Source organism: Chiloscyllium punctatum, chromosome 17, assembly GCF_047496795.1.
Source record: "Chiloscyllium punctatum isolate Juve2018m chromosome 17, sChiPun1.3, whole genome shotgun sequence".
Classification (NCBI taxonomy): domain Eukaryota; kingdom Metazoa; phylum Chordata; class Chondrichthyes; order Orectolobiformes; family Hemiscylliidae; genus Chiloscyllium; species Chiloscyllium punctatum.
The window spans coordinates 52,625,866-52,652,530 of record NC_092755.1 but is presented as its reverse complement, the minus strand read 5'-3'; the positions used below and the strand labels follow the sequence as shown (position 1 = coordinate 52,652,530).

Sequence of the window (26,665 nt, the reverse complement as noted above, 5' to 3'; positions counted from 1 at the left end):
ATTTCAAAATCTGCCAATCTGAACAAATCTCACATCCCTCTTGTACCAAACCAAACAATAAATTCATTATTAGCTGCAACATGTTAACTACACAGGAACATAATTTCAATGACTGATGCAGATTTTCAATCCCTTTTGTATTCATTGAATTAATTCAGTACCAAGCCAGGTAATGGATTAAAATACTTAATAAAATGCTGCAAGTATAAAAGATTATAGTACATTCCAGAGATGTGTTAATGGAACACCAAGCCAGAAAAGTAGAGATTAGGACGGTGATCCATTATTTTATCAGTGATGTGTTTTGGGAAGGAATTCCAGGGAGTAGAGCTTCAATATCTGAAAGTTCTACTGCCAATGGTGGGAATGCCATGATTCAGGCATGATTTAAAGATGAGGATTTTGTTTTGAATGATAAGAAACTAATACTAGAGACTAGTAAGAATGGAGGTGATGAATAAACAGTAAGTACTGATGTAGAGATGTGCAGCAGATTTTGGAGAAATTGGAGTTCATGGAGGGTGGTAAAGGTGGCCTGCAAGAACTGCATTGGGGGCCACAGGGCCTGGAAGTGTAGAAAAAGTGGAGAGATTAAGATTCAGCAGGAGATGTAAAGGCAGAGTTGGGAATTATTGTGAGGTGACTAAATCGTCAAGCTGGGGAGGTGGTACTGGAAATTTGCTGATCAGAATTGAAAAAAATAGACCTGCAAATTGGTTCAAGCTGAGATTGATTAGGGAGAAGACCTTGGGCCAGAAATGGTACATGCAGCCTTCCCAATGTTTAACTCAAAGAGAGACTCTTCCAAAGCTGACCATTGGACATCTAGTCAGCACAAGCCAGTTCCAAAGCAATAGGAAATGTGTACCTGTTTTTAATAAGATGGTTTGAAGGCCATGTGCTGGAGGTAGACCCACAATGCCCTTAGGGAGAGAATTGCAGGATTTTGAGCCAGCAGGTCTCGTTCACTTGTATTTATTCTGATCACCGGATGTTGTCAATGCGCCACAATAATGTACGGATTATCGGAACAGAATACTTTTTGGCGGAGCGCTTAGGATTGCCACGGTGGCTCAGTGGTTAGCACTGTTGCCTCACAGTACCAGGGATGTGGGTTCGATTCTATCCTCAAATGACTGTCTGTGTGGAGTTTGCACATTCTCCCCATATCTGCATAGGTTTCCTCCCACAGTCCAAAGATGGGCATAGAGTCATAGAGATGTACAGCACGGAAGCAGATGCGTCAGTCCAACTCATCCATGCCGACTAGATATCCCAACCTAATCTGGTCCCACCTGGCCCATATCCCTCCAAACCCTTCCTATTCATATGCCTTTTAACTGTTGCAATTGTACTAGCCTCCACTACTTCCTCTGGCAGCTCATTCCATATACGTACCACCCTCTGCATAAACAGTTGCCCCTTAGGTCTCTTTTATATCTTTCCCCTCTCACCCTAAACCTATGCCATTTCGTTCTGGACTCCCCCACCCCAGGGAAGTGATTTTGTCTATTTATCCTATCCATGCCTCTCATGATTTTACAAACCTCTATAAAGTCATCCCTTAGCCTCTGACACTCCAAGGAAAACAGCCCCAGCCTATTAAACCTCTCCCCATAGCTCAAACCCTCCAACCCTGACAACATCCTTGTAAATCTTTTCTGAACCCTTTCAAGTTTCACAACATCTTTCCAATAGGAAGGGGACCAGTATTGCATGCAATATTCCAAAAGTAGCCTCACTAATGTCCTGTACAGCCGCAATATGACTTCCCAACTCCTGTACTCAATACACTGACCAATAAAGGAAAGCATACCGAGCATCTTCTTCACTATCCTACCTACCTACAACTCTACTTTCAAATAGCTGTGAAGTGGGGAGAGTTAAGAAAGGTGGTAAGGTCAATCCGTGGAACTATAGACCATAAAGCCTGACATCAGTGGTGGGCAAGTTGTTGGATGGAATCCTGAGGGACAGCGTGTATGTGTATTTGGAAAGGCAAGGACTGATTGGGGATCGTGTTAGCCAACCTCCAATCTTCTAGCAGGTCACCTGTGATTATTGATGATATAAATATCTTAGCTAGGGTCCCAGAAATCATTTCCCTAGCTTCCCACTGAGTTCTCGGGTACACCTGATCAGATCCTGGGGATTTACCCATGTTTATGTGTTTCAAGACATCCAGTACTTCCTCCTCTGTAATATGGGCATTTTTCAAGATATCACCATCTATCTCCCCACATTGTATATCTTCCATATCCTTTTCCACAGTAAACACTAATGCAACAAACTCGTTTAGTATCTCCCCCGTCTCCTGCGGCTCCACACAAAGGTCACCTTGCTGATCTTTGAGGGGCCCTATTCTCTCCCTAGTTACCCTTTTGTCCTTAATGTATTTGTAGTAACCCTTTGGATTCTCCTTAACTCTATTTGCCAAAGCTATCTCATGTCCCCTTTTTGCCCTCCTGATTTCCCTCTTAAGTATACTCCTACTGCTTTTATACTTATTTCAGGATTAATTCGATCTATCCTGTCTATAATTGACATATGCTTCCTTTTTTTTCTTAACCAAACCCTCAATTTCTTTAGTCACTGGCATTCCCTATACCTACCAGTCTTTCCTTTCATCTTAACAAGAATATACTGTCCTGTATTTAATGGAAGTGAATTTTCAGATAATTTCAATTTCAGCACTGTACATAATTCAGCACAGTCAGAATTTAATGCAACATATTTTTTTTTAATGTAACAACTTCCAGTTAAGCAAAGTGGTGATCTCCTTTGGATGAGGAATTAAAATCAATTTCCTACTCAGTACTGAAGATGCAATGGAAGGAATCTTTTGGTATTTCAGTCAAAAATACTCCAACCATTGTCATAAAAAGGGAAGCTAAATGCACTCTCAGCATGCTGTTGTTGGTGCCAACTGCGATGCGTAAAATGACTGCAGTATTTGTTTCATTGATTATCTCTAATACAAATTGCCCTGGCAACTAAGCTTCTTTTATGTTTCTTGGGAGTTTGAAGATTGGGAGGCCACAGCGGAAGTGGGAGAAGGAGGGAAGAGAGGGATGCTGCAAAAAAAAACAGATCAACTTCAAACTAAAATAAACTTGTCTTTTTATTCAAATCTGTTGAGCAGGGTACTATATTTTGCATATTGGTGTGCCAACTTCTGACAGGCAGCTGAGTCACTTGAGAATTACATCAGCTTTCTTTCTGCTCTTTGCACCATCTAAATGTGGTGTCCTAGGATACTGTGCCTCGTATTGTTACAATGAGCAATGCAGTTTAGAGTAATTCATTGCAATCTATTATGTGCCTCAAACTGAACTTTTCTTGAAAGAATAGTCTTAAACTCAAAGGTTTGGGTGGCACAGTGGCTCAGTGGTTCCCGCTGTTGCTTCACAGCACCAGAGATCCGGGTCCGATTCCAGCCTCGCATGACTGTCTGTCTGGAGTTTGCACATTCTCCCTGTGTCTGCTCCGGTTTCCTCGCACAATCCAAAGATGTGCAGATTAGGTGAATTAGCCATGCTAAATTATCTGTAGTGTTCAGGGATGCGTAGGTTAGGTGCATTAGTCAGGAGTAAATATAGAGTAATAGGGTAGAAGAATGGGTCTGGGTGGGTTATTCTTCGGAGTGTTGGTGTGGATTTGTTGGGCCAACTGGCCTGTTCCCACACAATAGGTGTTCTATGTGTGCGGGGGCCCAGAAATGTGGAAAGAAAAAAAATAACTTGCAGAAATTACTACAGCATCTCTAATATCTACCTTAACTAATAAAACAAGTACATAGTGCATCATTTTAATATCTGTCAATCTAAGGTTATCATCATTAATAATGCAAGACTCCCTTAGTGAAGTGCCAACCTAAGTTATGTGCTCAAGTCTTGGAATGGGGCTTTAACCAACCTTCTCACTCAGGCACATCTTCTACAAACAGAACCAGACTGACACTGATAGTTTCATTAACAATACTAACAACCTTACTGCTGGAATTGGTTGCGATTCCAGAATTCTCAAAGCACTTTGAACTTCTGTTCAAAGTTAAAATATTGTTTCCATAACCAGATCAAGTTTGCTGAGAAACTAAAAGTTCCCCTTTATGTATGCCATAGATCAGATAGGATTGGTGATTTGAAACATTATGTATGCCAAAAGGCCTTCTGTACATTAATCACACTGTGTCACAACTGGCTAGATATTCCCATCTTCACTGTAAGGGCACCAAGGTAGGAAAATCACAGACATTGACAGAGACAACTAGGAAACAATGACTGGTGATCAGAAGAGGTAATGAAAGTCAGAATGGATGAGAAGAGACCCCCTTTTTGAAAAAAAAAGGTCAGCAAGTTCTGCAGCTTCTCGGTACATTTACCTGCAACAGATTTTAACAGAGACTCCATACCAAAGTGGGCCTCCTAGTCAGACCAGACTTTATTTAATCCAGAGCTGACCACTAAGCAAATACTATCACTTCATGAGATGGAAGACTGGCAAAACAAAACCTATTTAATTACAATCAGTGCCCAATCAATGAATGTGATCTAAGGGATATTGGTAAAGTTAAATACCAATGGGATAGTAACACAAGAAGGTTCTAAATATTTTCAGGAAATTATAGTTTAAGATTTCATAATATGATAAGATTTTAGTTAAACATTTCAGTTATTGTCCCTGTAAGAAAGTGATGTCAGCAGAAAAAGAGCAACTGATTGGTGAGTATCTGTAGCGGAGTATGGTAAGCTGGGGAAAACACATAGAAACAACCATGTAATTTAGGAGCAACAGTAGGCCACTCGACCCTTCAAGCCTCTTTGCCTTTTGGTAAGATCATGGCTGAGCTAATTATTCCACATTCCTGGCTAGCACCAATGATTTGAGACCCCAAGAATTTATTTGCCTGTGATTTTAAAATACTCAAAGACTCTGGGCAAAATTTTAAAGAATTTATTTGAAAATGGAGGGTATATCTGACTTGTACCTTGTGGCCATGTTTTTGGGAGTTAAAAGGTGAGTTATAGAGTCATAGAGATGTACAGTACGGAAACAGACCCTTCGGTCCAACTTGTCCATGCCGACCAGATATCCCAACCCAATCTAGTCCCGCCTGCCAGCACCTGGCCCATATCCCTCCAAACCCTTCATATTCATATGCCCATCCAGATGCCTTTTAAATGTTGCAATTGTACCAGCCTCCACCACTTCTTCTGGCAGCTTATTCCATACACGTACCACCGTCTGCATGAAAACGTTGCCTGTCAGGTCTCTTTTATATCTTTCCCCTCTCACCCTAAAACTATGCCCTCTAGTTCTGGACTCCCCCAACCTAGGAAAAGACTTTGTCTATTTATCCTATTCATGCCCCTCATGATTTTATAAATCTCTATAAGGTCCTTGCTACAAGATTTCAAGCATATCTCATGCTCTTGTACACAGCATTTATACGGCTAGTCCAGTTTAGTTTCTTTTCAATGGTATTCCCTCAGAATATTGATAATGGGTGATTCAACAATGATACCACCATTGAATGTCAAGGGACAAGCGTTAGATTCTTTTTGTTTGGAGATGTTAGTTACCTGACACTTGTGTGACAAAAGTTTAATATTGTCCTGAATATTGTCCTGGTCTTGCTATATTTAGATGCAAATTGCTTCTGTATCTGAAGAGTCTTAAGTGATACTGATAAATATGCAATAATCAAAAAAAAAACAACTTTAGACCTTATGATGAAGAAGTTAGGTTATTGATGAAGCACACTTGTTACACTGAAGAAGAACTAGGAGGTTAAAATGTTTAGCAGCAGTAGGATCTTTACCATCCGAGAGGTTCACTCTACAAACAGCAAGATTAGGCAACTATTTCCATTCAAAATGGCCAATAATGTCATCATGCCATCTTTAAAGCTAGTCCAAGACTGACCTTAAATGTTCCACTGTGTATTCAGAGTAAGAATTCCCAGATTCACATGGGAGCCATTGGTTTTTACCACTCGTTTTTAAAATGCACTGTCATCTTGAGGTAACAATGAATTGTGTTCTCCCACCTATTACTAGTTTTTCTGACACAACTGGCAGATTCAGGTCACTGGCACCCTCCATATGCACCTATTGCATACCAAGGAGGTTACTGTACTTATTTATTTGTTGAATTGATCCTGATTTTATCTTATTCCTGCTGTTTCTCAGTTAAATCCAAGTACAACTGCTCTTAAAAAAACACACCTCTCGCAATTGCAGCAATTTTAAGACATAATAACAAGCTTTTTTTAAAATCAGCTGATGACTTTACAGATTTTCCATGAATGTCAGCATTATATTGTGCTCTCTCCTTTGGAATTTAGCATGAGCTGGTCCAAAGCAGTTGAGTGGCATGTTTCTCTGATTCCCAGTTAGCTGGTGTCAGTCTCAGGACTCACTCATGATTTATATTCATTCATTGCAAGGCGCTCCCCTGCAAATCCAATGCCTCTCCAACTCCCAAGTCTGATGTTGCTGACCAACTTCAAGTGGTCCTTTGGCCCATTCTTCAAATGATGCTATCGCCAGGTGTTCCTTTCACCCCAAGGATACTGAAGTAATTAGGAGCAGCACTGTCCATATATTGCAGTGGTGCCCAAAGTCTGGAGTGTTGCAAATGTTTTCCACTTGTTTAAAATGCTTGCAAGTATAAGCCAAACAACTATAGAACAGTCAGTTTAACTTCACTTGTTGAATAAAGCGTTTAGAAACAATAACTTGAAGCAAAGTTAACAGTGATTTGGAGAATTAATTAAGGAAAGGCAATATAAACTCATACAATACAAATCACATTTAACTGACTGAGTTTTTGATAAGAATGATGCACTTCATGTGCTGTCCATAAACTTCCAAAAATAATTTATTTAAAGTGCTCTGCAGTGGCCTTGGATAAGATGTTAGCTGAGTGAGAGGAAAAGGAATAGTGTTGGAAGATGAGGAGTGTATAGAAATTTGGAGCAGAAGTAGGCCATTTGGCCCTTGGACCCTACTGTCTCCTTCTGATCCTGTTTCTCAACTCCATATCCTCACTTTCTCTCTGTGACTCTTGATGCTTTTTAACATTTACAAACAATGAATCTCTTCTTGAACATACTGAGTCACCTGACCTCCAGTGATAGTGAACTTCACAGATTGACCAACCTCTGACTGAAAAAAAGGTTTCCTCATCTCAATCCTAAATAGCCTACTCTGTAACCCTTAATGTTCCTGCAAGTTTACTCTCTTGGCCTGTTTTCCCCAGCTTGGTCAATCTTTTTGTCCTTTTTAGCTGAACTTTAACTGTGCCCAATCCTCAAGCTTGCTGTTTTTTCTATCCCCTCTATGGATCTAATACTATCCCTAATTTATTTTGTAAGCCGTGTTTGAAGCACTTTTCCTGTTTTTGCAGCAGATAGGAAAAAATAATTGTTGTAATTCATGTGTACATTCTTGAAATGTTAGCCATTGTCTATTCACTACCAATCTTTTTAGTAAGGTTTCCCTATTCATCATTGCCAGCTCATGGTTCATACCCTCATAGATGTTACAAGTCATGGTGTTAGCATGCTGAAAATCAACCCCACTATTCCCAGAATCATCATAAAAGTTAAAGATTTTTAAAAGTACATAAAGGTCCCAATTTACCTATTTTTCAGGGCAAGATTGATAGTAATTCTTGAAACGTGGTTTGCACATTCTATTTATTACAAGTAATTGAATTCTAGGTATGGGTAAATAGTTATAAAACATCAGTATATATCACGACTGATGAAAACACTACTCCCTTTATAAATTCCCCCAGACACACATGGAGACAGACAAACTGACAGGGTAAAATAGATCATGGACAGAGGAGAAAAACTGAAAACACAATTTAGTAGTCTTTGTTCCCAGATTCTGTGGCTGAGATATTTATTATTCATCTGATGGCCAGCACATTTCAGTCATCTTTCTCTGGATGCTTCCACTGGTTGGTCAGAGACACAAGATGGCCAGTTTCCCTATCAAAAGTCTCTGAATTTTCAGTGAGAAGTAAAAGCTTACAACTACTGTTGCAGGAAGGATAAACTCATTTTCTTCAGGTTTGTAGTGAATTTTGCAGAGAACAGAAGACCACTCCCAAGCTAGGGAAGAACTGACCACTTCCCTTTCTCTGTCTCTCTCCCTTGCTCATTCTCTCATTGGAACTTGCGCCCAGCTCCAAACTGTTCATTAACCTGAGAATCAATCACACAGTTGTTAGTAGGCAAAAAGGTCTCGGTCATTGATAACCGATCACTAGTTCATAGACCAATCAACTTCTCGTTACCAATAAAAGCAACACCAAAACATCTCCTTGGCTCCAAATCTGCAAGTCAAACTTTAAATAACTGCTTGTTTGAGCATTTCTTTACAATACTCACCAGGTTACTTCCTTTTCAAAACTGCAGCCATCCTTTCAATCACTGGAGTTAAAACAGCTCTTTCTCCATTTCAATCCACAGTTCTAAAAGAAACAAAATAAAAATACATGGTCTTTGTGAAGTTTCCTTTGTTTAGATTCAGGACCCTAGTGTCAGATTCAAATTCTTCATTTTCCATGTTAATGAAAAATTCTCTCACTGTGTGGTCACTCTCTCTTAACAGACCTACGGCTAAAGAATGTCAGTTAATCCTTTCTCATTGCACAATACCCCCTCTCGGTTAGCCTGTTCTCTAATAAAAAAAATCGAAAGAACTGCAGATGCTGGAAATCAGAAACAAGAACACAAATTGCTGAAAAAGCTCAGAACTGGATGTAGGTTTGCTCGCTGAACTGGAACATTCATTTTTCAGATGTTTCGTTACCATACTAGGTAACATCTTCAAATAAAGCACTGGTGGTGTAGCCCGCTTTGTATTTATATGTTTGAGTTTCCCAGGGTTGTGATGTCATTTCCTGTGGTGACACAATTTCTGATGGTGATGTCATTTCCTTTTCTTTTTCTCAGCGGGTGGTTAATGGGATCCAAGTCAATGTGTTAGTTGATAGAGTTCCAGTTGGAATGATGCTTCTAGGAATTCTCGTGTGTGTCTCTGTTTGCCTTATCCTAGGATGGATGCATTGGCCCAGTTGAAGTGGTGTCCTTCCTCATCCATATGTAAGGATACTACTGAGAGAGTGTGGCAATTGATATTCATGTATCCTGGTGGCTAGTTTTCTGCCTGTTTGTCCAATGTAGTGTTTGTTACAGTTCTTGCAAGATATTTTGTAAATGACATTAGTTTTGCTTGTTGTCTGTATAGTTAAAGTTCAAGTTCAGTAGCTGCTGTTTAGTTTGTGGGCTATCATGATGCCAAGGGGTCTAAGTAGTCTGGCAGACATTTCTGAGATGTCTTTGATGTAGGAGAAAGTGGCTGGGTTTTTGGACGGGTTTTGTCCACTTGTTAGGATTTGTTGATGAGAAATCGGCACTCTGTGTTCATTAGGTACCCGTTCTTTTTGAATACGCTGTATAGGTGATTTTCCTCTGCTCTGCATAGTTCCTCTGTGCTGCAGTGTGAGGTGGCTCGTTGAGAAAATATTCTAATGCAGTTTCATTTGTGGATGTTGGGATGATTGCTTCTGTAGTTCAATATTTGGTCCATATGTGTTGTTTTCCTGTAGATGCTGGCTTGAAGTTCCCCATTGGCTGTTCGCTCTACTGCGACATCTAGGAATGGCGGTTTGTTGTTGCTTTCCCCTGCTTTAGTGAATTTTTATGCTAGGAAGGGTATTATTGATGGTCTTGAAGGTTTCCTCTAATTTGTTTCATTTAGTGATGACAAAGGTATCATCCACATAGCGGACCCAAAGCTTGGGTTGGATGGTTGGCAGAGCTGTTTATTCGAGTCTCTGCATGACTGCCTCTGCTAAGAACCCCGATATCAGCAATCCCATGGGTGTTCCATTGGTTTGTACGTTTTGTTGTTGAAGATGAAGTGGGTAGTAAAGCATAGGTCCACTAGCTTGACAATACTGTCGTTGCTGATGAAGTTGGTGTTTGGTGTCTGTGTTTTTGGCCCTTCGAATAATGTAGCCGGTGTTTCCTTGGCCACGTTGATGTTGATGGATGTGAACAGGGCTGTTACATCAAAAGAGACCATTATTTCATCCTCTGCTACCTTGGTGTGGTCTTCAGAAATTCTTAGGTGGAGTGGATGGAGTGGCGTGAGTCCTCTACTAACTTTTTTAGTCTTTGGTGTATTTCCTTGGCCAATCTGTAAGTTGGTGTTCAAGGTAGCGAGACTGTGAGTCTGAGGGGTGCTCCTGGTTTGTGAATTTTGGGTAATCCATAGAAGATGGTGTGTTGGATCCATCTGGTTTCATTTTTTGGAAGTTGGTCTTATTTATTTCTCCAGATTTCTGAAGTTTTTTGAGTAGGGCTATGAATCGGTTCTCTAGTTGTGGGGTCAGGTCTATCGCCACTTGTTGGTATGTGTTGGTGTCTGCAGGTAGTGCGTTCACATTCTCAATGTAGTCTCTTTGATTTAAAATGACTGTCAAGCGTCCTTTTGTCTGCAGGTAGGATAACAATATTTTTATCTTATATTTTAGTTTTTCTATCACTGTCCTTTCTTCTGTATAGAGTGTGTTTCTTTCCTTTCTCCTGCTTAATGTTGGTACGACTGTCTGATTGTTTGCTGGGTTTCCTCTGTGAGTTGGTTGTCTTTCAGTGTTGTTTCTAATGCTGCAAAGAAACCTTTCTTGTCTGCATCCCAGAAGTTGTAATTTAATCCTCTTACTAAGACAGCTTTTTCAGCGTCTGTTAAGGGTCAGTCAGATAAGATTTTTTTATCCATGCTTCTGTGTTGTTATTTTGTGTAGGTTTGTCTAGTTTTTTCTGCAGGTCTAGTTTTTTCATTTTCTATGTTTGTTGCTGTCAAATGTCTATGGCTTTTGTACTGTGTCTGTCCATTCATAGTCTGTTGTATTAGTGATTGAAGTTTTTTGGCGCAAAATTACCCAGCTGTACTTACGAAGTCTGTTGTGGGCATCATTAATCATTTCTCTAAGCATTCTGCGGCCATTTTGCTCTGCTATCCTTTTGGCTAGTGGGGTGTTAAGGGGAGGTTTGTATTTAAGACATTTCGGTAGTACCTGTTTCCTTCAGCATTTGTGCAGGAAGTACAGCTGTTTGCGGGTGGCGCTCTGTCAGATGGCATAGAACCAGGCTATTTGGCTCATCAAATTTGTATTGCTGTTGCCTGTGAGGGTCGCTTGATTTAATTCTGCTTTCCTGCTTGCATCCCAAATCCTTTAAAAATCTCTTCTCAGGACAGCTATTCTGTAGCAAAGAACTTGGTATTCTATCCATTCTGTGAAAATTGATATTTTAGTTTTTTCTATCTACAATTTGATTCTTTTTGTGACCACTTTAAGTGCTGGTTGTTTAGTATCACATCATTGATGAGTGAAATCCACATGACGTTATATCCACTCTCATAACATGTCACAATGGCTAGAGCATGTGTACACTTAAATCTCTGTTCCTTTAATTCATTATAACCTCTCTTCCGAATATTTCATTCCACAATTTTCAACTTTAACCTGCATCTGATACCAACCTGTTCACCCTGCTCATGCACTACCTGTAGTCTTCCATAAACTTTGTTAGAATTTGTTGTTTCCCAGTCTGCGTCGGTCAGCGTACTTTTATATTGTTCCATTTATTTTATGCCAAATTACAATATATAATGTAAACCGGAGTGACCCAAATGCAGGCCCCTCTGGAATGATACTGTCCACACTTTTCCCACTCTAATTTTTTAAAACTCTGCCATTTATTTTCTGTTTGCCATAATCGACCTTGCAATAATTGTTGTATTCCTTATAGAAATGCATTTCAATTTCAGTGTTTACTTATTGTTGGTTTATGATTGCTGCCCATTGTTCTGCATGGAACTGCAGAAACGAAGTGCAAGTCTGTGTATGTTGATTTACAGTTGTAACCCTAATCCGAACCCTCCATTTAACCCAGATAAGGTTCTTTCATTGCTCAAATTTTGTTTATCATCAGCTGAGTACTTTTCTCAAGAAAATATTTTTCTTTTTTGGCCACCTTGGGTGGCACAATAGCTCAGTGGTTAGCATTACTGCCTCTCAACCCTGTGTTCAATTCTAGCCTCGGGTGACTGTCTGTGTGGAATTTGCATATTCTCCGTATTTCTGCGTGCACTTCCTCCGGCTGCTCCGGTTGCCTCCCACAGTCCAAAGAAGTGCAGGTTTGGTGGATTGGCCATGCTAAATTGCCCATAGTATCCAGAGGTGAGCAGGCTTGGTGTATAAACCATGGGAAATGCAGAGTTATAGGGATAGCGGTAGGGTGTTGGGTCTGGATGGGATGCTCTTCAGAGAATTCGTGTGGACTTCAAGCCAGATGGCCTGCTTGCATGCGGTGAGGCTTATTTGATTCTATGATTAAAGTGAACATAAATATGTAAGCACTATATCTCAAATATTCATCTTCGGTCACCTGCTTGTTCCACTTTATTTTGCGATTCAGGCCAATTAGTGCGAAAATAGCCCTATCAGACAGCAGTCTTGTATTTGCTGTTCCATGACTTTAGTTACTTGGAATGCTCTTTTGAGCAGAACCTGAATGTATTGTCGTTAAAGCCTCAGGTCAGACTCATAAGTATGACTCATAGACTTATTGCTTAGTGATCTTGACTATGGTGTCTGAGTCATTATGTAGTGCAGAAGATTGTCAACTGTTCACACAACACAGCTATTATGTTGTTCCAGACCATGGGGCAAAACTCAGAATAATGCAATTTATTGGAACATTTAGAAGCATGAAAGACTGGAGGTTGGCTAATGTGGTACCACTATCTAAGAAACGTGGTAAGGACAAGGCAGGGAACTATAGACCAGTGAGACTGATGTTGGTGGTTGGCAAGTTGTTGGAGGGAATCCTGAGGGACAGGGTGTACACGTGTTTGGAAAAGCAAAGACTGATTAGGGATAGTCAACATGGCTTTATGCATGGGAAATCATGTCTCACAAACTTGGAGTTTTTTGAAGAATTAACAAAGAGGAGTGATGAGGGCAGAGTGATGGACGTGATTTATATGGATTTCGGTAAGGCATTCAACAAGGTTCCATATGGGAAACTGGTTAGCAATTTTAGGTCTCATTGAATCTAGGGCGAACTAATGATTTGGATACAGAACTGGCTTGGACTTAGAAGACACAGGGTGGTGCTGGAGTGTTGTTTTTCAGACTGGAGGCCTGTGACCAGTAGAGTGCTGGGTCCACTACTTTTCATCATCTATATAAATGATTTGGATGTGATCATAGGAGGTATAGTTAGTAAGTTTGCAGATGACTCCAAAATTGGAGGCATGGTGGACACTGAAGAAGGTTACCTCAGATTACAATGGGATCTTAATCAGATGGCCAGTGGGCTGAGAAGTGGCAGATGGCAGTTTAATTTCGATAAATGCGAGGTGTTGTATTTTGGGAAAGCAAATCTTAGCAGGACTTGTAATAGTAAGGTCTTAGGAAGTGTTGCTGAGCAAAGGCAACTTGGAGTGCAGATTCATAATAGCACCTTGAAAATAGAGTCACAGGTAAATAGGATAGTGAAGAAGGTGTTTGGTATGCTTTCCTTTATTGGTCAGACCATTGAGTAAAGGAGTTGGGAGGTCATGTTGCTGCTGTACAGCAAGTTGGTTGGGCCACTTTTGGAATATTGTGTGCAGTTTTGGTCTCCTTCCTATTGGAAAGATGTTGTGAAACTTGAAAGGGTTCAGAAAAGATTTACAAGGATATTGCCAGGGTTGGAGGATTTGAGCCAAAAGGAGAGGTTGAATTGGCTAAGTCTGTTTTCCCTGAAGTGTCTGAGGCCGAGGTGACCTTATAGAGATTTATAAAATCATGAGGGACATGGATAGGATAAATAGCAAAAGTTTTTTCCCTGGGGTGGGGGAGTCTAGAATTAGAGGGCATAGGTTTAGGGTGGGAGGGGAAATATATAAAAGAGACCTCAGGGGCAACTTTTTCATGCAGACGGTGGTGCGTGTATGGAATGAGCTGCCAGAGGAAGTGGTGGAGGCTGGTACAATTCCTAATTTAAAAGGCATCTGGATGGGTTTCTGAATAGGATATGGGCCAGGTGCTAACAAGTGGAACTCCATTAGGTTGGAATATCTGGTCGGCATGGATAAGTTGGACCGAAGAGTCTGTTTCAGTGTTGTACATTTCTATGACTCTATGACTGCAAGTTACAGTTGTTATCCTTGGAGAAGATTCAGAGCAGAGGTGATAGACATTTTCACAATTATGTGGTGTCTGGGCAGAGTGGCTGGGGAAAGTGATTTATGTTAACTGAATAATCAAGAACTAGGGAACATTTGATTTATTATGATTGGGAAAAGGATCCATGGTGACACAAGGAAACACTTCTTATATAATGAATGATGATGTCACTCCCAACAGTCCTTTTCCAATTTGATTTTCTTTAGTTTTACGAGAGCCTGTTGATGGCACGCTCAGTGGAATGCTGCCTTGATGACAGGTATTGTAAATTTCACCTTACCACTGAAGCTCAGCACTTTTGGACGAATCTGGGCTGAGGTCTGGAGTAGACCTGATGGAACACAATTGGTGACAAGATTATTGATGTGCAAGTCTGGTGTGTTAACCCTGTAAGTCTGTAAGTGACACCTTCTTCACTTTGCTGATGGTTAAGAGTTAACTGCTGAGGAATTAATTGATTGGGATGAATTTTTCCTTTTTTTTTTGTAGATAGGACATCCCTAGGCAATTTTTCTACATCCTCAGGCAGAGTCCAGGTTGTAAATTTAGAGGTCTGGGGTAAATCAGGAGGACTTGCAGGGTCAATCTCTCCTGACCACTGTACTGTCTATCTTGTCCTGGGACAGCAAGTATCCACAGATAGTCATGAAGAAGTTTAAAGTATTCAGCTGAAAGCTGTGATTCTGTGAGCAAACTATGTCAGGCTTTTGTTTGACTATTCTGCAGTACAACCTTCTTCATTTTCCTCACATTTTTAAATGCAGCACTGTTGAACTCATGACTAGCTCTATTTGAGCTGCTTCTGAATTAGCATTCAACAATAAAATTAGTCAACCGTGTGCTTCTGTTAGTGGCCTGTTAGCTTCTCATTTGTGGAGAGAAGCCTTCATGAACACCCCATCTGCCATACATAGGCCTCTGCAGATGCCGATGGTGGGTCAACATGGAACATTTTGTATACCAGAACTACCTGGTATCCTACAGATCCTCTGTCTTCCAGTATTCCAGGCGGGCAAGCCCATGGGGCAGAAGATAAACAAGTTATTTATGTAAATTGGTACAAAGAATTCCAAGATTTTAAAAAATCAGAAATGTTTGAAGCTGGTAATAATCCATGTTTATTTTACATTGCTTTGTTCTTTCATTGAATGGTTGCCATCATTAGTTATAAAATTCTGGAAATATTTAGTAGGTCTGGCACTACCTGTGAGAAGACAGAGTTAACATTTCAGATCAAAGGCTTTTCCTCAGAATTAAGGAAGATAGAAATGTAATGGGTTTTATGCAAATGAAATGGACAACAAAAGGGAAGTTCTGTGATAGCGAGGCGGGAAGAAGAGAAAAGATTTCTTGGTAGAAAGAAACCACCTAAGGATCACTTATCTGGTCACTACGTTACACTGCCGTTTTTAATGTCCAGCTTGTTTGAATTGTGGTCGCTTTAATGCCTGACGTCCCAAACTCTATTAAAATGAACACCAGTTGGCTGAAGATTAAAATTTCTAAGACTGCTGATCCCTCCTCCACTCAACTACCATTAATGCATCAGGACAAATACACTGTACACAATGCATTTCCATGGGGTGCACTTCCCGAATATACCTTCGTGACCACTTTGAAACGTCAGCAGAAAAAATCTGCTACATGAATTTGCCCACATCCCCCAGGCTACGAAAGCACTGAGAATAATAACAAAAAAGACGAGTTGGTTGCATATCAAGCTGCCTTCTCACACAATTCATTTCTGAATGCTGGCAACAACATCAACAAGGAAGCCAGTCAGGACTCATTGAAATGCAGTACAAGGGTTGTATATTGGCTACACTTCTGACACTTAGACAAAAAAACACTTTTAAAGTACAGCTAATTTAAAGCCAAATATGGATAAATAGCATAGGATATTATGTAAGACTACACAAGAACATTTTGTTCAAAGATCGGTAAAGAGAGATCTCTGAACCCCAAGCTTGAACCTGTGTCCACCCTTCAGCCCCTCCCCAAATCCTGAGCCTGTACAGAGAAGGAGGAGTCAATGCAGGTTCAAGATGACTGTGGCGTTTACAAGCAAGTTAAAAATTGTCCTTCTTTAACCTTTGGTTTGTATCTCTAACTCTCTCTTTGTTAATTTTCTTACCCGCACAACTGGTCACTGCTCTGCTGAACTTTTGTTTCTTAGACAACTAAAATATCTGCACATTTCCATTCAAATTCTCAATTTCTCTCAATCTGTGCACTTTTCCCATAATTCCACTTTCCCCTCCATTTCATTCTTCCTCCTTAGTTTTACCTGTCTTGAACTCCACAATTCTGCAAGCTCTTCCTGGTTTACATACCTCTCGCATCTCATAAAGAACTCCCTTTCCAATTTACATTTCTACCCCAGTTCTGAACCCTTCTCCATCTATGGCACCTCCCCTCAGCTGGTTTCCTTTCACTTCTTGATGGCACAATTTTACAGCCTACAGATGGAAGTGCATTCTGAGCTGTAGAGGAACAGCTTGCAGAGACATTCTTGAAATATTCTGCAAATTCCTGCGAGCTAATTGTTGAATCCAAATGTGCCCAGTCTGGTATCTTTCATTTAAAAGAATCAGTGCTGCCTGAATAAAATATTGCAAATTGGATTTGTGTTCTGACTAAATGAGTCTACTGGGCATTTGAATATTTGGCATTTAGTGTGTGACAAATTAAAGCAAAATTCCCAACATTACAAAAATAACTATAAAAGTATATAACTGGCTGGGAAGCTTGAAGGGGTTGTGTGATGTTGTAAAACCCAATATAAAAGATAAATAATTTGTAGTTTTGATATTGCTATCACTATCACCCTGAACTTCACAACCAGATGATATTAGAGTCTAAGGGCAAAATCTCAGGACAAAGTGCAAGTATAGCATGGGGAAAATTAACTAATCTATTTTCTTCAATATTCATTGAGCCAAACTGAATCCAGACCCACTAGGCACAATCCTGCACTTCAGTTATAAGTAAAGTTGGCCTGTGGCCAGCTGTTCTCACTGGAATTCAACTGACAAACAGCACAGTAAGATAACGACAAAATTGTGTAATAGTGAGTTCTGGGCCTTGCAGCCAAGCCTGATCTTGTCACCACCCTGTCTCCCTGAACGGGCCTGAATGGACAGCAAAGAAAAGCAGGATTACTAGCTGATTCCCATTCTCCAGAAATGCCTCAACCAAACTACAATTCATATCCGCTCTCTCAGCAGGTGCACTGGTGATTATTTATCCCTCAATCAACATCACTCAAGAAAAATTGTGTCTGGGACTTTGAAATGCATAAATTAACTGCTGTTTCCCCTTTTTGCAACAGCAACTACATTTCAGAAGTACTTTTCTTATGGCAGTAAAAAGCTTTGAGGCATCCTCGGGTTTCAAATATCTCTAAAATGATCCTGATGATTGCTGAGCTCTAAATGTTGCATGGCCCATTACAACAATGACGTAAAACTAACTATAGGTATCCCCCACTTTTCGAAGTTTGCTTAACGCTTTTACGAAAGACATACTTCAGTACCTGTTTATGCTCACTGAAAGAGGATTTTCGCTTTTATGAAAAAGTGCATGCAGCGAGATTGATGCCGCCAAACACCTTCCCTGGAAACTACACTCAGCATTTTAGCAACAAGCCGCCTTAGCTTTGAACTGTATCTGTGAGCATCTGTGCTTTATCTCGATTTATTTTGTGCATCTATTAGCAAGATGTGTCCTAAGGTATCAGAAGTGCCTGAGAGAGCTTGTGAGACTGTTACACTTAGTGTAAAACTGGATGTAATTAAGCATTTTGATCATGGTCAATGAAATGAAGATATTGTGCTTGTGTTGAACTTGCCTGCATCCACCATTTGTACTATTTACAAGCAGAAAGAAAGAATCTTGAAAGCTGCCGAAGTTACTATTGGTTCTGCTAGTAGCAGAGTGGTCTCTTTTAGTTGATATCTAGTCATGGATAAAATGGAAAGTCTATTGCTTGACTGGATTGATGGGTGTACAAAGTGTACTGTTCCGTTAAGTTATCTTATACTTAAGGAGAAATCAGTCAGTCTTTTTAATAAGCTGAAACAGAAAGTACTGAAAGGTGGTGATGAAAGTGTTGCGAAAGTGGAATTTAAAGGTAGTCATGGGTGGTTTGATCGTGTTTTTTTTAGGTAAGGGCAGCTTCCTAGCTTTAAGGTTACGGAAGAGAGTGTTTCAGCTGACACTGAAGCTGCCGAAAAGTTCCCAGATGAACTGAAGAAAGTAATTACCGAAGGTAGTTATTCGTATAAGCAAGTGTTTAATTGTGATGAAGCTGGAATTTATTGGAAAAAGTTGCCAAGCAAGACATTTATTTCAATAGAAGAAAAGCAGGCTAAGGGACACAAAACATCAAAGAACAGGTTTATCCTAATGCCTATTATTAATGCCACCAAGATGCTGTCCTTAGGCCTCTACTAATGTACCATTCAGAAAATCTGAGGGCGCTTAAAGGTGTTGATACGGATATATTTCCTGTTGTGTTTCGTTCACACCCAAGCGGTTGGAATACCCAACTGATTTTTTTTCTGAGTACATGAGTGGATACATTAGTCCTTTAGTTGAAAAATACTGTCGATAAAATAACCTTGATGATAGGTGTCTTGTAATTGTCTGTGCTGCTCATCCACCTGGCATTGCCAAGTATGGCGTTAACAGTAGTGTTTGTTATTAATGCTGAATACGACATCGTTGCTGCAACCGTGTGGCCAACGCCTAATAGCCACAATTAAGGCTTACTATACGCAAAGTGTGATGCCTTTTATTGTAAGTGCTATTGACAGACAGGGCAACTCCGAAGCACTTTTGCAAGAGATCTGGAAACAGTGCAATATACAATTGGCAATTGCTAACCTTGGAGATGCTCTCGATATTCTAACAGTCTTCATGATAAATGGCATTTGGAAAAGACTGTGTCCTGAAGCAGTGAATGATTTTAAAGGCTGAGAACCAGAAGCAATAAGTACAGTGACTTTGGCTAATGATGCTGGGTCTGTGGAAGTTGACAAAGGTGATGTTGAAGAGGTTTTGGTATCCCATGACCAAGAACTGACAGATGAAAACTTGATGCAATTCCAAAAGGAAAGGATATGAATCGAAACTGAATGCAAATGGTCCAAAAGTGAAGTTGTCCAGGAACTGAATGTGAAGCACTTGCATGAGATTTTTGCTACGATTGACAGTGCTGCAATGTTTGCGGAAAAGCATGACTTTAATTTTGAAAGGGCACGGTTGCAGGATGTTTTGAGTGCCTACAAAGAACTGTGTGATAGAAGAATGTGTGAAGCTAAGCAGTCCAGCATACTGTTGTATTCTAAGCCTTCCACATCAGCAGATGACAATGCTTGACCTTTGACATCGAGGCAGGCAGACGTAGAAGAAAGTGTAATCGTTAGTGACCTGCCTGCCTCGATGAATTCAGACAACGCTGAGATGTTAAAAGATTGCCTTCTTCCTTTGTCGCCTACACCCCTGTCTCCTGTACGTCCCACCACCTCAACCTCCAACGGCCTTTACTATATGTTAGTGTTAGTTTAGGTTTTATGTGTTATTTGGTTTGATTTGGTAGGTTATTACTTCGGTCTGGGAACGTTCAAAAATCTTTCACATTCAAACTAATGGGAATTGCTCCTTCACTTTACACTATTTTGGCTTGCGAATGGTTTCATGAACACTCTACTTTGGATAGCGGGGGATACCTGTATAGTCTGACCAATGTCTTGCAATATACAACAGAATCCACGTTGAGCATAAGAAAAGCTAGAGCATGCAGATAGATAATGACCGTGCTTTCTGCATTTCTCTTCAGTTATTATGGTACTGATTGTAAAGGACATGGTGAAATAGTGACAGACACCTTTGTGGAGCTGGCTTTTGTCTTCCATCCTTTTAAGGAAATTTCTTTCTTCAGATTTATCTCTCCGCCTCTGACTGGTCTGTTGATGTAAGGAACATCTTTGAAACATTAACACTTATTGTAGTCTAACTTGCCAGGCAGTGAATTAATGAAGGGGTGCTCAGATTTAAATGTTGTCAGCTTGTTTGGTAGGTTTGTCTCTGAAGTGGATGGACTATTTCAGGAAGACCCTGGAAATATTCAATTTGCTTTCCTTGCAGTTTGTAAGTTTGTGGCTAGTTTCAAACAAACATTTCTGTAGATCATATATATTTACATCAAATCCTGTCTTTGTAAGATAAAAGTGAAAACCCGCTAGTGCTGGGAACCCGAATAGAAAAATTCCAGAAGTGTGCTGCAGGTGTTTTCATTTCTATAAAGAGGAACTGTTGTCCAATTAAGGCGTCATTTTTTGTTTGTTCAGAATCTCTTCCAAAACATGAAACTATCCCTTCCCTTTCAAGTTTTGACAAACTCACTGCAATGTGTTTATTTTTAATTGTACTGGTACAATGTTAACATTTTCTTGTGTTTATTTGTCTTATTTTCTTCTGTTGTTGATACTGGACAACATTTCCAATGGCAGATATGCAGCCTACACCCAGGACATAGCTTAACCTAGAAGCCTTCACACTGGAAATTAAAAGTTCACCTTTTTTTTATAAAAATGTGATTATGGATACCATTGAAACAGTTTTCTTTGTTTTCTACCCTCCTACAGACATTGGTGCAATCTGTGATCTACTTATTACAGTCAACTGTTAACCTGGTACTCAGCAAGTACCTGTCCTGCATTAAGGGTGAGCAAAAGATTTAACTGCATGGGCTATTAATATTATAATTGTCTACATTGTTTTCTTGCCTGATGTCATCGTTGCATGCAGAATCAGGAGCGAGAAACCTGGATATTTCTCCAATTGAGCCTTAAGGCATTTCGGACACCTGAATCACAAATATGAATATGAGGGGTTTTTTTGAAGAACAAATTGATTTTCTCTGGTGGCCTAGCCATTTATTTATAGCTCAAACCAACATCACTAAAATATTGTCAGGCCATGGTCACATTGCAACTTGTGGGAAATGACTGCTCTCTTTCCAATGTTAGAACAGTTCAACAATATTCTATAGGTTGTGAAGCACTTTGAAAGGCACTATTTAATTATAGGTCTTCCTTCATTTCTCTCTCTCAGTTGGTTCGCCCTGACTGGATATCAAATCCTATACATTTCCCAATGATCATAACTCTGTGGCATAAGCATATATTCTCAATCAGATGTGGTTCTACTCCTTTTGATTACTACAAACCTATTTTTTCAGGCCTGCACCATTCCCCATTTGCTAATGTGGAAAGGCTAAATATTGCCAGACTGGCCCTGGAAAGTATGTAGTAAAGCTTGAATATGGAACACATTTGAGGTTCACAGCCTTCATTAAAATAATTTGGCAAGCCTCTGCTAACGTTGTAAATGTAAGCTATGATCAATGAAATGTTGTTTCAAGTAGCTTGACTCACACTTGACATCAACTCATTTTTAAATTCAGAAAAGAGGTAAGCTGAAAACCTCTAAGCCAACATTTGTTGTGGGTGAATTTCCACTGTTTGTTGCACAAGATGAAATTAGTGAACACTTAGACAAGTATGGCCTAATCAGAGACAGTCAGCATGGATTTGTAAAGAGTAAATCAAGCTTGATTAATTTAATTAAACCTTTTGAGGGAATTATAGTGTGTGTAGATGACAGAATGGTGGTGGAATGTGAAGTAATACATAAAACAAAAAAATGAACAATAATAGGATGTGTGCTATAAGGGGAAATAACCTTTCCACACCCACCCTGTCAAATCCCCTAAAAATTTTGTATGTTTCAATAAGGTTGTCTTTCATTGTCCCTGTAGTTGTTCCAATAGAGAACAATCTGCTCAATTTCTTCTCATAAGACAGTCCCTCTAGATATTGTAACTACTCACTGATGAATCAAAAGAAGATTTAAAAATTGGGAAGTTTTGAAAAGCCAGTGGTTTGTTTTTGTTTCAAAGTTGCTTGTAAGACCATGTGATGCTTTGCAACAAAATATGAGCATAGAAAACTGAGTAGGCTTTGAGCCCAATTCACCTAGAAACCTGTTTCCAGTGGAGTTCCACGGGGTTTGATGCTGGGGCCATTGCTATTTATGGTATATATAAATGACTTAGACTTGATTGTAGGCAGGTTATCTATAAGTTTGCAGATGATACAAAAATTGGTGGGGTGGTAAATAGTGAGGAGAATAGCCTCTGACTACAGGAGGATATAAACAGACTAGTCAGATGGTTTGATCAATGACAAGTGGGATTCAACCCAGATATGTGTGAGGTGATGCACTTGGGCAGGACAAACAGTCAAGGGACAAACAGTCATGAAAAATGGTAGGACGTTGGCATTAAGGATCAAAGAGACCTTGGTGTGCATATCCACCAGTCCCTTAAGTTAATGGGATAGGTAGATGACTTGTTCAAGAAGGAAATTTACCTTTTTTTAGCCGAGGCATGGAATTTGAGAGCAGCAAGATTATGCTGGAACTGCATAAAACGTTGGTTAGTCCACAGTTAATTGTGTACTTCTGGAATCCACATGGTAGGATGGAGAGGGTGTAAAGCAGATTTTTCAGAATGATGCTGGAGAGTTTTAGTTATGAAGAGAAATTGGACAGAATGTGATGGTTTTCCTTGGAGCAGAGGGAATTGAAGGGGCCCATGAATGAAATGTTTAAAATGATTGCGGTCATAGATAGGGTAGACAGGAAGAAACTTTTCCCCTCGGTGAATAGGTCAATATCCGGGGACACAGATATAAGGAAAGGGGCAGGAGGTTTAGAGGAGATCTCATCTACACACTCTGTAATTCCCTCAAAAGGTTCAATTAAGTTAATCAAGCTTGATTTGCTCTTTACAAATCCATACTGACTCTCTCTGATTAGCCCATACTTTTCTAAGTGTTCATTAATTTCATTCTGTGCAACAAATAGTGGAAGTTCACCCACAACAAAATTGATGCACATTGGCCTAGAGGTTTTTTCATCCAGAGACTGGTGGGAATCTGAAACTCACTGCCTGTAAGGGTGATAGAGCAGAAACCCACATTACATTTTAAGAAGTATTTAGATGTACACTTGAAATATTAAGGTATGCAAGGCTATGGGCCAAATGCTAGAAAATGGGATTAGAATAGTTAGGCATTTCATTTTGATCAGTGCAGACTTGATGGGCAGAAGGGCCTTTTAGTGTGCTGTTGAACTCTACAACACCATTTAGTACCATCATGACAGATTCTGCTCAGCACTATATTTCCACATGATATCCATATCTCTCGATATCCTTAATATCCAACAATTATCCATCTTTGTTTTGAATCCAAAATTGAGCTTCTACAAGTGACTGCCATGAACATGACCAAAACTAATTGGGCAAATATTTGAGCAGGATATCATTCAGTCACACACTGTAGCCATAGGAGACACTATCAGCAAGGTGCACTGCAGCAACACTGCCTCCCAATCCTGCAATATCCATCAGCTTTATGGGATGGGTAATACTACCTCATATGTTCGCATACAAGTTACACATCATCCCAAATTGAATACATATAATATCCTCATGGTCACTGGGTCATGAATCCAGCAACCACAACCTAATAACATTGGAGGACCACTTCTACCACCTGACACTGATTAAGACACATCAGCATTTCTTCAGTGACAATTAGGGCCTTACCACTGAAGCCCTTGTTATAAGAGTTTTTAAAAATAAATGTGAGAAAAGCAAGGACAACAGGAAGTACCTCGTGCAAACAAGAATGCAATGTCATAAAGGAGATTACTTAGGCAATTTTTTTTCTCACTGGTTCCCCACTCCCATTTGTCTCTTCTGTAGGTGCAGGTTGGGCTACAGTTACACATATATCGGTGTTAAAATTCAGGTATCCTGCTAATATCTATCGGAATACACTGGTATGAGTTTCTACCTTAAAAGGTCTGGTCACCTGCTTCTCTTGGGCCTTGACTGTTCTATACATACTAATGCTGTGAAGAAAATTAGGGACTGGAACAGGGAAGCCCTTTGTTTGTCTTAATTGTGTACATTCCTTCACTCTCAGAAGAAGCAGTAAGTGGACACTAGGCAGCCTAATAACTGATTTGATTCATCAATAATTTTAATTCATAGCAATCAAAATGAGTAGGATGAGAACTGTTCAAGAAATGATTAGGACACATTGATTCCAGATCCTATAAAAAGTCATAGCATCAGTGAAGCATAGCCAAGGACGACTCTTACTGAGAATCCCACCCCCCCCCACAGCAGCTGATGAAGCAGTACACTTCCATGTTGAACTTCACTTGAAGGAAGCATTGAGGGTGGCAAGGACACAGAATGTCCTAGCAGCAACACTCCTGATCAAGCTGGTTAGGTCCTAAAGGGACACAGCAGCTTGACTAGGTCTTTGGCTGATGACAATAGACAATAGGTGCAGGAGCAGGCCATTCTGCCCTTCGAGCCTGCACCACCATTCAATATGTTCATGGCTGATCATCCTTAATCAGTATCCTGTTCCTGCCTTATCTCCATAACCCTTGATTCCACTATCCTTGAGAGCTCTATCCAACTCTTTCTTAAATGAATCCAGAGACTGGGCCTCCACTGCCCTCTGGGGCAGAGCATTCTACACAGCCACCACTTTCTGGGTGAAGACGTTTCTCCTCATCTCTGTCCTAAATGGTCTACCCCGTATTTTTAAGATGTGTCCTCTGGTTCGGCACTCACTCATCAGTGTAGTGACCATAATACAATAAGCTTCAATCGGCGGAAACATGTTTCCTGCCTCCAGACTGCCCAATTCTTTAATAATCTTATATGTCTTAATCAGATCCCCTCTCAGTCTTCTAAACTGAAGGGTATACAAGCCCAGTCGCTCCAGTCTTTCAGCATAAGATAGTCCCACCATTCCAGGAATTGACCTCGTGAACCTACGCTGCACTCTCTCAATAGCCAGAATGTCTTTCCTCAAATTTGGAGACCAGAACTGCACACGATACTCCAGGTGTGGTCTCACCAGGACCCTGTACAGCTGCAGAAGAACCTCTTTGCTTCTATACTCAATCCCTCTTGTTATGAAGGCCAGCATGCTATTAGCCTTCTTCACTACCTGCTGTACCTGCATGCTTTCCTTCATTGACTGGTGTACAAGAACACCCAGATCACTTTGTACTGCCCCTTTACCTAAATTGATTCCATTTAGGTAGTAATCTGCCTTCCTGTTCTTGCCACCAAAGTGGATAACCATACATTTATCCACATTAAACTGTATCTGCCATGCATCTGACCACTCACCTAACCTGTCTAGGTCACCCTGTAATCTCCTAACATCCTCCTCACATTTCACCCTGCCACCCAGCTTAGTATCATCAGCAAATTTGCTCATGTTATGACTAATACCATCTTCTATATCATTAACATATATTGTCAAAAGCTGCAGTCCCAGCACTGATCCCTGCAGTACCCCACTGGTCACCGCCTGCCATTCCGAAATGGAGCCATTTATCACTACTCTTTGTTTCCTATCAGCCAACCAACTTTCAATCCAAGTTAGTACCTTGCCCTCAATACCTTGCGCCCTAATTTTGCTCACCAACCTCCTATGTGGGACTTTATCAAAAGCTTTCTGAAAGTCCAGGTACACTACATCTACTGGATCTCTCTCGTCCATCTTCAGAGTTACATCCTCAAAAAATTCCAGAAGATTAGTCAAGCATGATTTCAGCTTCATAAATCCATGCTGACTCTGACCTATCCGGTTACTACTATCCAGATGTGTCATAATTTCATCCTTTATAATAGACTCCAGCATCTTTCCCACCACTGTGGTCAGACTAACTGGTCTATAATTTCCTGCTTTCTCTCTCCCACCTTTCTTAAAAAGTGGCACAACATTAGCCACCCTCCAATCTGCAGGAACTGATCCTGAATCTATCGAACTCTGGAAAATAATCACCAATGCATCCACGATTTCTCGAGCCACCTCCTTCAGTACCCTGGGATGTAGACCATCAGACCCCAAGGACTTATCAACCTTCAGACCTAACAGTCTCTCCAACACCAATTCCTGGCAAATATAAATTCCCTTCAGTTCAAGTCCTTCAGCCACTGTTACCTCTGGGAGATTGTTTGTGTCTTCCCCAGTGAACACAGATCTGAAGTACCAATTCAATTCTTCTGCCATTTCTTTGTTCCCGGTAATATATTTCCCTGTTTCTGTCTTCAAGGGCCCAATTTTAGACTTAACCATTTTTTTCCCTTTCACATACCTAAAAAAAGCTTTTACTATCCTCATTTATATTTTTGGCCAGTTTACCTTCTTACCTCATTTTTTCTCTGCGTATTTCCTTCTTAGTAATCCTCTGTTGTTCTTTAAAAGCTTCCCAGTCCTCCGTTTTCCCACTT

General features: G+C 40.2%; 2 long non-coding RNA genes across 2 annotated transcripts in view; one reads left to right on the top strand and one right to left on the bottom strand.

The window, feature by feature from the left end:
* The window catches only part of LOC140487836 (uncharacterized), a 41,306-nt gene that overhangs the window by 7,017 nt on the left and 7,624 nt on the right, over positions 1–26,665 (top strand). The window contains exon 2 of the long non-coding RNA XR_011962949.1: positions 20,913–20,991. This is a non-coding gene — a long non-coding RNA (uncharacterized lncRNA). The remainder of the gene's footprint in view (positions 1–20,912; positions 20,992–26,665) is intronic.
* Positions 7,911–26,665, bottom strand: part of LOC140487837 (uncharacterized) — a 36,219-nt gene continuing 17,464 nt past the window's right edge. The window contains exons 2-3 of the long non-coding RNA XR_011962950.1: positions 8,405–8,487; positions 7,911–8,218 (exon numbers count right to left, since the gene is read on the bottom strand). This is a non-coding gene — a long non-coding RNA (uncharacterized lncRNA). The remainder of the gene's footprint in view (positions 8,219–8,404; positions 8,488–26,665) is intronic.